Raw genomic sequence first — 16,668 nt, 5'->3', positions numbered from 1 at the left:
ATGGTACTCCTGTATTTCTATGTATACAGGTGGGATAGTGCTCTGACAAAGAGCAGCTGCTCAATATTTCATTTTGCCCATGCCGCCTCTGGTTCAGATTACCTGTGTCCATATTCTGCAGCATGCGCAGAATTGCTTGGTTCCTCAAAGCTGCTCTGTGGCACTCTTACCATTGTATCTGCATACTTAAAACTGTAATGAATTTATTTTACACTGCTGATGTAAGATTAGACAGTTTTTTACTATCTGTTTACAGAAGGGGAATTGAGGTATGAAATGATTAAGGCTAAACCAGTTGAACATCTAGGTCTTCGTGTGCAATATGGGACATGTAGATCTGATTTTTCATGGTGCTAGACATTTTTGTAGCCCTCTCCAAATAATAAGGGCAAACCTGTTGTGTGTTTTTTTAATTATATATTTTTTTCTCTCAAGTCTGGTCTGAAATTTATTCTAAAAATATTTATTTTCTATTGACTTAGGCAAATGCCAGAATCCTTTTTTCTGCCAGAGATGCCAGTGTTTGTCCATCTTTCCTTTATGTGATCAGCACGTTGTTACCTCTGTAGTAGTTGCAACTGCTTAGCGCTTCTGCAAGAAAAAGCCTTAATTCAGCATCTGCAAAGGTCGAGCCCCACAGCTGTAGTTTGTAGGCACTTTGGCTTAAGTGATTTGGGAGATCCTGTGCAGTAGGCCTGCTTGTTCTGTGGACCTGGATGTCTGTCTTTATTTTATTTTTTATTTTTTAAACCTGGGAAATGCTGGCATTTCATATTTTTGTGTCTGTACAGTTATTGTATATATATTCCTTGTTCTGGGTGGTTGGTTTGTTTATGTTATTAAACACATCATCCATTATGTGGAATAACAGTAATCTCTTCGCATGTCATATATTGAATCTTAAGATCCAAAATTTCAGCAGTTGGCTGTTACCTTCTGTATCTGTGATTGAGATAGAAAATGTAGGAGTCTGGTGGACTTCACAGCTGTTCACAATTGCATCTTTTGACTCCAGGCTTCTCCAGCTTTAGTTTATTTCCAGCTTCTACCACTACTAGAGTTCTGTCCCATCCTTCCCCCTCAGCAGGTATCTGTTTCCTTGGCACTTCCACACTACTTGTCTTTAACCCCCATTTGTGTTGGCTGCCTCTGCCATCTCCTCTCATCTCTGCGTGCCAGTGAGCCGCTGTTGCAGCACTGCGTGCTCAGTTCGTGTGCCATTCCCTGCAACAGCTCCCGGTCAAGAGGATGAGCAACCATAAGTGAAATCCTGCTCAGCTGCTTCAGCTTACAGGTGGAGCACCCTCAGCAGCTCTCTGGGACTAGTGCATGCTTTCTTCAACGGATGCATGGACGGCAGGTAAGGAAGGGTATGAGAGTTCCTTCATTTGCAGTCAGGAGAAAGTAGTGCTGCAGACCTCCCTAAAAGGATGCCTATCAGTAACATTCCTCCCTGCCAACTTTTTTGCTTTGTTTTAAAAAGGCTGATAACTTAATTACATTTGCAGGAGAACAGCAGCCATGCTGGTTCAGATCAAGGAGACTGGTTAGCCTAGTTAAAAAAACCTGTGTTGACCTTAGATAGAATTAAAAGTCTATAAAGTAAGCGGTGTGCAGTGAAATGCTGAAGTACTTACTGGGAAGGGGGAGGAGTATGAAAAAGCACAAAAATATTTCTTGCTTCCAAAAATCAACCCTGGAAGAAGGGATGTGGTGAGGATGGAGAGAAGCCTGTTCTATTTTGGTGTATGTATGATGGAAATCTGCAATAAAATACAGCTCTGTTAAACATGAAGAAAGCTGCATGGACCCTCTCTGCTTGCTTTTTTTTGTTCCTTTCTGAGAAGCAAATATTTGAATATTGCTGGGGGGTGGCAGTTACTGGCCCAACCATAGTGATATGGCTGATGAAAGAAATAAGATTATTCTGCTGCACTTTCAGTCCATCTCTTGTTTTCTGTTTCCATGGATATCTCTGATTCAGGGAGGGGCGTAATGTAGAATTAGCATTTCCCAATGTATGAATAACTATACCAGAAAATTCCTGTTGAGCTTGACAGCTGATTCCTTCTTTTTAAGGAATCTGCATTTGTAGCTTCAATACCACATTATTAGCAGTAGGACTACAGTGATTTATTATCCCTAATGTTTTGCAGTGTAAGGTAATATGATTTAATAGCGCACTATTCTAAATTACATGGAAATATATATCCCATACAAAAGTTACCAATAGCATCCTTTATAGAGCAAAACTTAGTGAAGGCATCTGGCTTTGAGTTCAGTTGGTCGCGGTACTTAATTGTGGCAATCACTGTACTTCCTCTCACTGGGTTAGAAAACTGTACCTGTTACTGGAAAAATATTGCAGCACATACAATGATTGTTGTGTTGTTACACGTTTAAAATCTTGCTGAAATTGAAAACTGTAATTACTCAGTTTTATTCACAGAAGCAGGTTTCATCTTTTATTACATAAGTATCCATGGATCTCAGAGTATGTTCTGAGACCTTTTGGGGTTATTTATCTTGTTTCTTGTATGCACTAGAGCTTGTGTGCTTTAATCTGTGTTTGCTGAGAAGCTGCCAAATTGCCTCTTCTCTTCTGTGCCAATCTATCTTTTTTTTTGTGCGTAATCCTTGTTCTGATTGATGTATTAAAGGTTTTGTAGAAAAAATGTGAGCCATCTGTATCAGTATTTGCTTATGAATCATATTTTATGGTATATTCGTTAAATATATGTTAAGACCTTATAAACACTCAGCTGCTGTATACAAGAATAGATACTTAACTGAGTGTTTAAATGTACTTTAGCATGTTAGGATGGGTGAGATGTGGTGCCTTTTTCATATGTGTGTTCCCTCAGTTTGTTAATCTGAGGCTTTCAGATCCAACTACGTAAAGCGTTGACAAATTGATGGAGATTAAATAAATCTGATTTATTCAATTTTCTTGTGTGTGTAAGTAGGTCTGAAGGACTGAGAACAACAAGGAGGTTGCTTGTGGTACAGGAAAAAGTCTTTGGGACTGGAATAACTAACTGTCGCTGATAGGAGATCTGATTCTGCACCAGAGAACTGAATGAAAAAAAAACCCATTGACTTCATCATCACTAGGACTTGCGTGAATGAAGTCAGTGCCAAGGCTTGATGACAAAACAGTGCATCCAAATTGCACTTTCAGGTCTTAAGTACTGATGTAAAATCAGAAGTTCACAATTAAAAAATTCAACAGGAGACAGACTTCTTTCCGCAATTACATCAATAGCAGTTTCAAAACTGTTTTGCTGCTTAAGATTGCACACTCTGCTGTCTCTCCCCATATGAACAGTAGTGGTAAAAAAATTATAATTTTATCCTGAGTTTGTGAAACATTTGCCTAGGTAATTTTGAAGCCAGTATTGCTGGAATATAGCTGTCTAGGTCAGGAAGGAAAGATAGCAAGACAGACCAGGTGGAAGACATCACGTAGAACAATGATACATTAGTTTATGCTGAATTATTTCAATATGCAGTCTGGTTGTTAGTTAAGACTTTGCTTCAAACTTTTCTGAGAGGCAAAATGTTTTATTCTTTGTTAAAATATAAGAAAAATGTATGTTTTAAGAACTATTGAAATTAGCCAAAATATTTACTATGCATATACACGTATGTATATGATTTCCCCTTTTTTCCCTTATTTATAATGTACATAGAGAGTCTTCCTTATTGGTATAGTTTGTTATGCTAGAAGCCTCAGGTAGAATCACAACCCCCTTTTTTATCATGCTGTACAAATAAATTCGTATTTATAATGAGACAAAAATAACTCAGTAGACTAAAATATTGATAGAAAAACCTGCATGTAGTTGGGAACAACATTACTTTTCCACTCGAATCTTGGTGTCTCTGATCTCCTGTAATGTGCTCGGTTTTTTTCCACCGCTTTCTCGAGCTCCGATTTCGTGCAGGTTGTGTGAGGATGTACTCCAATTAAGTGCAGTCTGTTCATGAAAACATGATAATGTTTTGGTCCCATACACTGCCGTGGGCAAGGCACTAGGATTCAAGAAAGATGTGGACCAGTTGGTTTAGGGGAAGGAAACGGATAATAAGACATCTAAGAAAACTGACCTTTTGAGAAGTCTGAACGAATCGTGCTTATTTACTGATGGGAGAAACAAATTTTCAAATGTGTAAAAGACTGATACCAGGAGAGACGCAATAATCTGCTTTCTATTCATAGTGGATAGGACAAGAAGCTTAAACTGCAGCTAAAAGAATGTGGGTTAGATATTAAAAAAAAAAGGCAAACAGAAAACAAACAAAGAAAAGGCAAAAAGCTTTCAAATGGCAAGAATAGCGAGCACTGGAATAGATTGCCTGGAGACTCTGAGGAACAGATTGGAGAAATCTCTGTCTGGATTGCCTTGGAACAGGGCTTGGGCTACCTGACCTCTTCAGGTGGTCTTCTGTGCCTATGATTAGGACTTGTATTCCTTAAGGATCCATACCCTCTGTAAGTCCAAATGTAGTATGAATATATGATACTCTGAAGTTCCCAGTTCTTTATTTGGAATGAAATTTTTCAGGCCAGTAAGCCCTGTTGTCCCATGGCTGTTCGTATTTTGATATTTACGCTCTCCAAATTGGGATCTTCTTTGTGCTGTTTCTGCTTCTGTATGCTGGAGGAGTAGCTGTTTACCTAATGGAACGGTTTCCTGCAAAGCAATCAAGAAACAATTCTGTTTCAGAGGCCAGTTCTGCTTCTTCGCTTAATCTCTTTTCAGATGCACCCTCGGAATACAGGTGGTGTTAAGAAGGAGATGAATGTCTGGAAAATGCCAATTTAGGGGCATAAGATGCATTTACATTCAGTCTGGGAATATACTTGCTGCCTGTGAGTCAGCAGTGTCAAACAACTATGCAGCGCAAGAGAAAATGATAAAATAAAAAGGACAGAAGTGACAAAATGAGTGCAAATTATATAATCAATGTTTCTCCTTTTATCAAAATAGTTATTTCAAACCTTAATGAGCTTTGCCAGCCAGTGGTAACATTTTGAAGTATTATATTAATAGGCATTCATTGAATTTTGTTAGTTTTGATATAGCGTTAATTTTCAGTAACGCTGTATTAATATCTAGATGACATTTATCACAGATACTAAGTAGTAGAAGTACTGAAAAAGGTTAGATATGGATTTTAACATATGCATGAAAAGCAAAGCCTTTTTAGTATATGAAATGAGATCATATCAGTGAAATATGTTATTGTTACAAGATGGAGATCCCGTGGTCCTGTGTAGAAAGGCTGGGTGACTTACCGAAAATGGGGTATCTGTTTGCAATGGAGCTGTGTGATCCTATGTGGTTTATTACTGCTAATTTATTTATCTTGGCACTGATTCATATGCCCTAGCAATTTTAAGGTCTTCAGGACCATTACATCATCTGGGTTAAACTCTGTATAATATAGGCTCTTTCTGACTTTATGCAGCTACCTCTGTATTAAGCTAGTACTTACCATAGAGTGCATCTTCTGGAAGTGTTTGGTCTTCATTTATGGATGTGGAAGGACAAAGAAGCTGCATTTCACTCTGACTTCATCAGTAGTTAATGACCCTCATTGCTGAAAAATGTAATTAAGCTCTATTTCTAATATGAATTTGTCTGGCTTCAGTTTCCAGGCATTGCCTCTGGTTTCTGCTTCAGAGCTCCAATACTTTATTCTTAGCGAGATGTTTATACTCTCTAATGAAGTCACCTTTCAATTCTCTTGTTCTAAACTAATCAGACAGCTCTTTAACTCTTGCTGTAAGGCATTTTCTCTAGCCCTTTGTTATTACTGTATCTATATGAATTGTTCTGGTTGTATTTTTATAAAAACATTTAAAGGAGAACTGCACATACAGTGTTAACATCCGCCTCCCCGGTGCAATGCAACATACTAAAATCAATACTCTCTCTGTTTTCCTGTTGATTTATCGAAGGATTGCTTTGTGCCTCTTCATTTCTGTGTCATCTTCGTAGGAGCGCAGGTTTACCTACTTGCTCACTGGGAATTTTTTGGAGATGTTCCTCTTCAGAACATGCATGGAGTTCTATAGAATAGGTTAGAATATTTTATGTCCAGCTATAAACTTTATATTTGCTGGAATAAATTAATTTTGCCTGAATAAACCCAAGTCTTTAAGTGATTACTCTGAGTGCTAACCTTGTCAGACAGAATTTTTCAGATTTTCTTTCTGTATTTGTTGACAGATCAGTGGTGAAAATGCTGAATATGATTGGATCTGCACCTTGAGTAGAAATGTACTTTCACAATGGCAGCTATTTTTATGAGTTTATATGCTTAATATGGTCTGCGTAGTGCTTTTTAATCAAGCTGTTGAAAGTGATGCCTTCTCCAACCCCCTCTTATAATTTCTTTTTAGAAAGAACATAACAGATGATTCTTTGAGAGAGCTTGCCTTCCATAATACATCTTTGACTTTCCTGAAGCCTTTCATGCAAATTTAGTGAAATCCAAGGGAATATGGTAGGCTCAGTGCCTAAGGGCATGGGCTTTTTTGTGTAAAGAAAAAAAATTTGTAAATTGCTACTAGTTGGGGTTCTCCTGTATTTGCTAGTATTAGCCATACCATGACTACTGATGACCAGACGATCATCTTCCAGTTCTGCAATTAGTTAATGTTTAACTGTCGTCATGAGATGCCAAGCAGATAACCTGGGATGTAGGATGCAGCAGTGTTTGTGTTTAAAAAGTGATTATGATCTATTTTCATGAGTTCTAATGATGTTTTCACTGTTGATTGCTGGAGATCTCTTGCAGGTATCTTCCAAACTGAAGTTTCCTCTGTTCAGTTTTTATTTCCAAATTTTATTTACACATATTATCCCATTTTCTGGTTTGACTTGGTTACGGGCAGCACATCCCTGTTGGTAACAAGCACGGTGATCCATGTTTTTAGGTTCAGAGTTATTGATAAGTTCAGCAATTGTGATCGGAGACAATCATATTTTGGGGTTGCATCATCTGATGGCTGTTGCTATAAATATATTTGGTCACCTGCATCATACTTAGATGCAATTTACATTGATTACATGACAATAAGATGCCTCAGTACTTGGGGAAGATGGTGGCCCTTGTGTATTTTAACTTCTGTTTTAGTGTAGGTATTTCTAAGTACAGATTTATTGCATGGTTTGGTGAGCTGGAGCCTGTACTATCACTGTATTTCTTGATCATAAGGAAAGAGGAAATTTGTAATACTCTAATCTGACCTGTATAAAACATTTAGAATACCTCCCTGCATTACTGCATGCATCAGAGCTCATATTTAGGAAAGCACACGAAGCTGCTTTTAAAAACTGGTCTGCAATCATTGCAGTGGCTAACTGCCCTTGCTTTAAGAACAAAAAAAAACCCAACTCTTTTCTCTTCTGAATTTGTCCAGCTTCAACTTCCAGCTACTAGGTCTTGTTTGACCTTTGGCTCCTCTGCTGAAGAGTTTGTCTTGACGCTTTTGTTCCCAGAGGTACATACTTACAGGCAAGGACTGAGCTACTCAATAACTTCCTCCTTGGTATAATAAATTAATTTAGTATTTTGACTTGGTAGTAAGAGATGTTATTTTCAGTCTTAGTAATTCTTGAAGTTCTTTTTTGGCCTTTTAACATTTTGAATTGTGGATTTTGGTAGGGACATGCCATCTGTCATACTGGTGCCAAAGAGGGGCATGCCAAAGAGGGGCATCTCTATTTTTAACCCTCTTTCCATCTAGACATCTAGTAAGTTATGATAGTCTTCATGCCTATCTAATTACACACCATAATTCCCTGTAATTCCGACACTTTTATATAAAATTCCCTTGCATTTGTTCCTAAATAGGTAGCCTTTCATTGTCTTTGTTGCCTGTGTTGATGTCCTTCAAATGCGTGATCCAGATCTGCCCGTCAGTGGCATATCCTCTTCCTGTTTACCATTTCCCCCGGTCCCTCTGCCCGCTGTGGCTTTTATCAGCAGCAACTGGCTGCTTGGTAAACTGTTAAATAGCAAAGGGCCAAGAACTGTCCTTGGTGGGTCCTACTTAGTTACAATTTTGTGTTAAATAATGGCTTTTTAAACATTAATTTTATTATGTTTGTAAATGATTTGAATTTTTTAACCAAAATGATGAGTGGACAAATCATTTGTCTTTGCAAATGCCAGATACGTTGTATCAACACTCTTTTCACATTTAATATTACATTCACTTTTTTTTTAAACTGTCTACTTCCTGTATACATGCATCAATTTTAATGCTGGCAGTCACGTATTCCGTTTTGTTCATGTACATATTTTTTTAAGAATTTAGCGTCTAAAACTGCTGTCTCTCAAAACTAAGTTTAATGAGGAAATCCTCATTCCACTGATGTTGAGAGCAAAGTTGTTATTGACTTTTGTGGGGCTCATATTTTACATATCTGGGCCTATGTATGTGGAACCTGCATATCTGGAGACTGTAAATAGCATATATATCCAGCTTTGTTTCTGTACTTCATTATTTAATGTATTGAACTGTTTATTCTAATACTAATCTAGGACAATAATAGGTCTCTGCCTTTCATGCTGGCCAACTAACAAATAGCGTCTTAAGAAATATTTTGCTGTTTTAAGTATTTGAATGTGCTGTCCTAAATTGGGAGACTTGGAAAAAATGTTTGCCTTTCTCTTCTGTGCTGAAAGCTACCTCGTCAGTCCTCTTGTGATTGCACAGCAAATGTAGGTAAGTGCAGACAAGAGCAAACGGGATTATGTTAGCAATGACCAATATAAGGGCATTCTCACTGGGGTCCGTAACTTACTGTTGGTGCCTAATTGGGTGTTACAGTTCCTAAAAAGTTGGACTTGGCAGGTTGATTCAGGGCAAAGCCATGCCTGTACTGCCACTGGGGTTCAGTCCTTGCGAAGGGCAGTTTGGCGTTCCCGGGGGAGCTGCCCGGAGCTGTCGGGGAGATGGGTGATGCCAGGGATGTGTCTGCTGCCTGCCCTTCCTGGGACGTGGAGGAAGGAGGAAATGTGCTTGACGTACCTCTAGAGAGTGGGGGCCAACTCCTTGATGGCCAGCTCCTGGAGACATTTTCTTGATGGTAAGTACCCTTGTTGTGGGTTGGTCTTTTGACAACGTGTTTAGGATGGTTTCCCATACTTTGCGCGGCTGCCTACAAATTGGGAGACTAGAGTCCAGCTCTTTCTTCAGCACAAGTGGATTCAAACCCACATGTCCTTCTTGCAGAGGAGACCCTGCTGTTGTTTATGGAGGAGGGAGGGAAGGAGGATGACTTCTGTTCCTTCCTCTGCAGCTGGAAAATGGGCAATCAAAAAGGCAGGTCTTGGAGTCAAAGGGAGAGCAAACCCATTTTCAGTGTGCAGAATATGCTGATAGTTTATCCAGTGAACATGTAATATGTTTATTTAACAACCAGGTTTAGTTTATATCTTTGACTATTAAATCACTTAAGGTTTGTTATTATATTATAGTTCTGCTTTATTGCAGTAGTTGCTCTGCAACAGTTTCTTGTAAAAGCATTTTCCCATTTTACAGCATTTTACGATGGTCATGCCTTTTTTAGCCCCACATCTGAGTAGAAATGCTTTTCAGGTTTTAGGGTTATTTTCTTTATCCACAGGGATGCTGAAAGAAAAATCATCACTCTTAAGATGAAGAATTATATTAAACCTAGAACACTCTTTCTTCCTATGCTTTTTAAAAATCACTTAGAAATGTTTTTATTACTTAACTTGCTATTTACAATAATTCCTATAGATTTGTTATTGATACACTTCACTTTTTAAATTTCATAATTGCTGCTTTGTAAGTCACTACCATTAATTTCCCAGTTCTGTCTTGTGTTGGAAAAAATGTTATCTTCCTACACTTATAAAGAACTTAAAGCAATAGATGCAAAATATGTGAAGCCTCTCCACTCATCTTTTGTTTCTCACATTTTAATTTTTTTTTAACTGTTTTACAGTTTACTTGTAATTATACTCCACATTAATACTTCACTACTTATTGCTTTAGTAGTGGGAGTCACTTATGTGCTTCCATTTGGATCGATGCTGACTACTGCAACGGGTTAAGTCGTGCCACCCTCCCTTAAACACGTCTGCCTGCAGGAAAGAGGTAGAATAGGAAAACACATTTCATTCGGATAACCCCACACCTCTTTTTTTTTTTCCCTTCGTGTCACAACTTTAGCCATACCTGTCTTTGGGATGCCATTGGTCCCATTTGCACCTATAGCTCAGCTTGTACGCTCGTGTATTTTGTGCTCTTCCCTAGCATTTGGATATAAAGTAATGCGTTATCAACATGCAGCAGCACATGAATATTAAGAAGTTGGAAGCACAAGTGAACATTAGTATAAAATGAAAGCCACCAGAAACGTTTGGCTCGCTAGTTTTCGTTTTCTTTAACCTCTTTTCAGTTGGCCCTGCTATTAAGCGTATTGAAATGTGTTACCAAATTTAGCATTTGATTTCTGTGAAAGACTGTTTGCCTCAGGATTCAGCTGTAGCTTGCTGCTGGAGATTTGGGCTCTGAATGCCTGTATTTGGGTCATTCTTAAGTACACTGGAAAAGCCCAGGGAAGGAGAAAGCTTCACTATTGTCTCAGAATAACTTCTACTCTATGGGTCCTCCTCCCAACCTATGGTAAGTATGGATATTGCTGTCACCCTGGTTTTTTTGTGGTGTGGGTTTTTTGGTTGTGGGGTTGTGGGTTTTTTTTGTTTGTGGGGATTTTTGGTTGTTTTGTTTTGTTTTAAACTTTTGTGCTATCATTATCTATAATATCTGGAGGATGAAAAAAAGCTTTCTTCCAGTTGGGAGCAAAACATCTGGTACATGCAATGAGATATCATTCGTAATCTTTCACAGAAAGCTCCATTAGCCAATTATTTACAAACTCTGGCATTAGAATTGTGTTTAAAGGAACAGTGTTTAAATTCCTGTTTCTCAGATAATTATGATCCTGAACGTATTTCCAAAGCTCAGGCTTTGTGCATAATATGCACACAGTATTAGAGCATAATCTTTATTATGGTTTTGTAGGTCCAGAGGGGGAAGAAAGGTGCAAAGTAAATGTAGTGAAGTTTGTCTAAATGATTTCAGCAGTTGAGGGATGAGGGAACATTTCCATCTTAGAGGCTGTGGGTTGAGTTTGTGAGGAATGTTTCTGGGAGGAGAGTAAGTATAGACTGAGATACGTAATGATTCAAAGTTTGTTTGTAAAAGCCGTGTGGAGAAATGGCTAATTTTGGGCTGGTAGGTCAGCTCTGGTAGTTCTTTACAACCTGACAAACTTGTTTCCTGCTAATTGTACATGTTCCAGTTATGTTCGAGGGGAAATTCAATTGGAATTGTTCTAGAAATCACATCCATTAAGGAAGAGTTAGGGAATGCAAATTTTAAAATTGATATGTAGCAGCAAAAGATAAAGCAGGGAACGTGACTCTAGGGCAGCTTTAAGTGATATGCCAAAGTAGGCAATCTGGGCATGGTGACTTCTCTCCAGGCTCTGCTGGGCTCTCTACGTCTGCAAACCCTGTGTGTCTTTGCTGGGCGTCAGGAGGGGTATGTGTATTTTTTTTTTTTTTTTTTTTCCAATTTGCAAATTCCTCCTGAGTTCAGCTGACACAGGGCCAGGAAGGCTCGCGGGGTTGTACAGGTATAGGCGAGGCTGTGTTTTGGCTCGCTGTGTGTGAGCGGTGATACAGAAGGAGAGGACCCAGGTTGGCTTTTGGATTACTTAAGTGTTTGTGGGAGGAGATTTTTAGATGAAAGAAAACATTATTTGCAGGAAATCTCTTTCTACACTTTGGATCAGTGAGGCAGTAGAACCTCCAACACCATTACATCTTCTAAAATTAATTTATCAGAAAGAAGTTGTATCTCTTACATGGTTTCAGTAGTCTGGGTGCTAAGGTGTTTTGCTGTCCTGTTTAGAAAGGAGAGCACAAAACAGCTTTGTAGAGTTGTGACAGAGGTGTGGGATACCAATCCTATGCTAAGTAGAAGTTGATTTAATTTTATTAACGTAAGGGAAAGCATTTTTAAATGCACTTTGTCTTGGTTTTTGATTTTTATAAGATTGGTTAAAAATTAATGACAATAGATAATTCAAGCTCCCTTGGGTTAATGCCTTTTTCACCCATTAGCTAGGAGGCATAGGCGTGTGTCCATGCTTACCTACTACAATGCTGAAGATGAGTTCACTTAAATCAGAGGTGAGCAACCTAAGTGCTATGATAAACTGGCTCTTGGTGTAGCAGGAGTTTGCCCCTAGAGGATGGTGACCCGTGTGGAGAGGGTAACTGTTCACTCTGGGCAGTCTTGCTTCTTGGAGAAGGCAAGTGTCACCAGCTGGCTCATCTGTAGTCCTCCCAAACGATAGGAAGTTGGTAGCAGGTTCATCTCAAGCTGTGGTTCACAGTTCCTTCCTCTGAATGGCACATGGTGGGGATTGGGAACAGTCTATCACAATATGCTATTTGGAATACATGTTTTAAATTACTGAGCCATTATCTAAGTCTTCCGGAAGCCAAGTGTAGAACTCCATAGTTATGCAATTTTCTCTTTATATAAGTTCCTTGCTTTCTCCTTTCCCCTTTCTCCTTGTAAACAAAACAGAGAATGATGAACACAATTGAAAGAAATGTGCTTTGGGAAATGGAAAGCAGGAGAAGTAGATAGAAAGCTGTTTTTAAAAAAATCAGTATTATAACTAAAACATTGGAGTAAAATGTTAACCTGTTTTTGCAAAACATTCTCTTAAAGTTGGCTGCTTAACCAAGAGCAGAATATGGAACTACCCTTTTCAGACAGGAAGTCATCTGATAAGACAGACTTCTATGACATACTACTTTTAACTGATAAATTGGATAAACAGTTATAGTTTATCTCAGGATTTAAATAAGATTTAATTCACATATGTTATCACTAGTAAATATATATTAAGGAGACACTTGTTCTGTTGCTGTGTAATGCAGTGATTTGCATGGTATGCTTCCTCCATTACTGCTTCTTTTACCTGTTCTTTTACTGAATTATGATTCCTCAGGTTTTGTTACTTCTATTCATTCAGGATCGTGAAACTCATTAAAAAAAATTACATGTGCATACATCACAGTTAAGAGTGAAGGCTCTTATGCTTATATTACTTATACCCTTTTTGTCATATATTTTAAAGGAGCAAGCAGGAGAAAAGAAATAAAAATGAAAATTGGGAAGCAATTAGCTAAAATTCTTTTAATGAGAAAATTTGAATTAATAAACATACTGTTTAACTGAATTCTTGTTTAACACCAATCTCTATTTAAGTGTAGTCTAAATGTTTAGAATAGGTAAATAAAAGTGGGAATAAAAGGGAGTATGCTTCATAAAAGTGGATGAGACTATAGTGAATATATTAAGTGAGGAGGAAGAGAAATGAAAAAAATTAATTGATAATTTTTTTGTACAATGAAACTTAAGTAAATATTTGAAGCAAAGCATAAAATTCAAACTCTAAAAAAAAAAAAATTCAAGTGCTGGAAGTCTATGAGTGTAAGAGCACTAATAAACCCAAGAGAAGGCAAGACAGGAGTGGCTATTTAAAAGAAATGAGGAGTTACTACACTAATGTTAATTCAGCTATATCTAATGCTGGGAGTGTAACAAAATAAAAGTTAACTCTGGACAGCTTGTTTGCTACAGGAAGCCTTTACTACTAAAGGCAATAGTAGAGGAGAACCTGAACAAGTACGTTAAATATGAGCTAGAGAATGTTCAGATTTAGCCAGGTACATCTCATCTCAATACAAGGATTGTATAAAGGACAGGAAGGTACCTTTGCCTCTTTGCCCAGGGGAATTGAATCTTTACCTCAAACTGCTCTTGCAAAGCTGATAGAATTTTTTAATTATTGTGGTTTTTTTAGTCATTAGTCAGATGTATGAAAAAATTCCCGTCTCTCTTGCAGCCTGTGTCAATACTTTGAACATTTTACTACAAGTAGGATGTTTTCCACTTTTTACCACTTCCATTCTAAAACCTAAATTGTGTGCACATTTTAGCTCTACCTACTACAACTGCATTATATGGTAAGTAATACCATATACCAGAGAGCTTTCAAAGCTTGGCGCTAGCAAATTTGGTCATGTCTTTGACAAGCCTAGAAGTTTGAATGCCCTACCCGTCTGTGGTCAAGGTGTGTTAGGTGTTTCTTGTATATGCATCTGTGTAAAGTTGTGAATTCTTTGACTTCAGTAATGCTCTTGTGCCAACTGGCTGCCCGTTAAATTACAAAATGCAGTATGGCATGTTTCTCTGAGGAAGTGCGTCGCCTCGCTTCTGACTGTATTAATTCTTTTTTTATATGAATAGCATCAGAACCTTTAGTAATAAATAGCCAATTTAACTTGCTCATTGATGCACCTCTAGACAGATGGCATTGCTCTTCTTTTGACCAATACATTATAGGAACTGTAAGACGTAGTGATTAATTACTATCAGAAGAAATTTAGTCTAGTTATCTATAGATAAATCCTGAAATCCTTGGCCTCTGAATGTGGACTTTTTTCCTGGTACTTACATTATGGTGTGGCAATGGAGGATCTTTTTTCTTGTGCATATGTAGCTGCCTGTCTTGACTCCTGTTTCATAACGGATATTTGTATCTATTTTATTTTTCTTTTTTAGCTATTCAAACTGATGCCAAGGTACTGAATATATGTATCTGATACTTCTGAGTAGCTTTGTTTCTGTAGTGTTTGGAACATAATTCAAAAAATTTTCATATAGCGGGGCTTATGTATGTGCTCATTTGCTGTCATGTTTCTAAATGAATAGAGAACTTACAGAATTTATAAAAAAATTCTTCTGCATTTCTGAAAAAAAAAAAAAACCCCGCCAGTATAAAGTTTGTCAACACTGATTATTGCAAGATGACAGTGAAAGTTTGGCTTTGGTTGTATTTTTTCTGAGTATAAATGAAAAGCTAGGTGTCTTAATTGTGTAAGGGAATGATAACAATAACTACTCCTTATGTTAGCCAGCCCTCCAACAAATACTAGTGCATAACCATAGGAAAAGGAAAATGCTGGTTACTGTAGGGCCTCATTCTTTTCCCACTGTGATAAATTTCTAAGGCATATTTTTTTTTAGAAACTTAGAAAACTCAGTACAAATAATTCTCTTCTATGGCATGTGTGCATGAAATTAAAAAAAAATGCTTTTTCATGTGAAGTATTTCATATTACGTTCAAGGTTGGAAGCATAAGAGGATGAGATCTCTACAAAGAGGATGAGTACATTTGCAGCAAGAAGTGAGCTATATAAATGCAGATCATTAATGTTTTTATTAAAAATAACATCAGGCTCTCGTGTGACAGTTTTTGTATTGTTTACTTCATATATCTTCCTAAAGACAGAAATGAAGTATGATTTTGTTTTCCTCCTATAAACTTGCATAAGATACAGCAGGAGAAAACATTTTCAGATAAGTTGTTACTGCTTTTGCTTTTGTCAAGGTAATATTTACAGATGTTGTCTTAAATGCTTATGGAATTTGGAATGTGTATCAGAAATAGGGCAGTAAACATGTTTTTATATATAAATATAGGTAAAATATATGTGTGCAATTTCATAGAAATCAAAGTACAAACAATTTGCTGAGCTAAGGTAGTGTTTCAAGTATGTTTAATAATAGAATTATTAAGCATTTTACAAAACTAGATAGAATTTAGATATTAATTGCCAGAAGATGACCAGATCACAAAGTTGCCAGATGGTATAGGGAATTAGAATAAAATATACCTTCTGTCCTTGCAGAGCAATCAGACTGTCTTGACATACAGATGCAATTATCTTTAAGAGATATTTGAATTAACTTGTGCTGTATTCCTGGACTTGAAGGGAGGTTATGTTGGGTAAAACTCTGCACCTTGTCTTGTTTCAGATTAGAAGATAACTCTGCTTCTGTTCGGCGTTTTTTTCTACCAATTCAGATGTATTGAGATCTCCCCCCTGCTTCTAAAATAAGGTTTCCAAACTGACTAGAGAATTTTGAGTGCCCAACTTGCATTAAGATCTGATTTTTGAGAAGGAATAGCTGCTCCTTATTTTCTAAAAATTGAGCTTGTTTAAAGTGATGTAAGTTGACTACTTGGAATTAATTTTTTAAAGTCTTTTCCCTTGACCATCAATGTATAAAAACCCCAAAGCATCTCTACACCAAGGTTTAGTACTTCCAAATTAATTAATTACTTAAAAGGACAAGCCAGGTATTTTTACTGTCTGTTCAGGAGTTGATGGATTGTGAAGGAAATGTGAACACGGTCATCGTAAAGTAAGCACTGGGCAGTGTTCGGCCTGAGCACTTCTCCTTACCGAGTTGTGCTCGGGGTGCGGATGTGGAGGTGTACGTGTGACCGTGCCCTCCACTCTGCGGTCTGACTGCCTGGCGAAGAGCAAAACCACCTTGTTTCATCGTCCCGATGCTCAGCGTAGCACCCGTTGCGCGAGAACAAACCATACATCATCCGGTTTGTCTAAACCTGTGGGTGCTTCCTGATCCCAAAAGATGGCTCTGGTGCTGCGTGAGTCTCTTGCCTGGAGCCATTAGGTGTCACAGGAGCCAGACTGGGACAGTATTTAGGGACTCT

The 16,668-nt window shown here is 37.8% G+C and overlaps 1 protein-coding gene across 1 annotated transcript in view; it reads left to right on the top strand.

The window, feature by feature from the left end:
- Window positions 1-16,668, top strand: part of FRMPD4 (FERM and PDZ domain containing 4) — a 309,861-nt gene that overhangs the window by 29,310 nt on the left and 263,883 nt on the right. The window lies entirely within an intron of this gene.

Source organism: Ciconia boyciana, chromosome 1 (assembly GCF_034638445.1).
Source record: "Ciconia boyciana chromosome 1, ASM3463844v1, whole genome shotgun sequence".
Classification (NCBI taxonomy): Eukaryota; Metazoa; Chordata; class Aves; order Ciconiiformes; family Ciconiidae; genus Ciconia; species Ciconia boyciana.
This window is presented reverse-complemented; position numbering and strand designations above follow the sequence as displayed.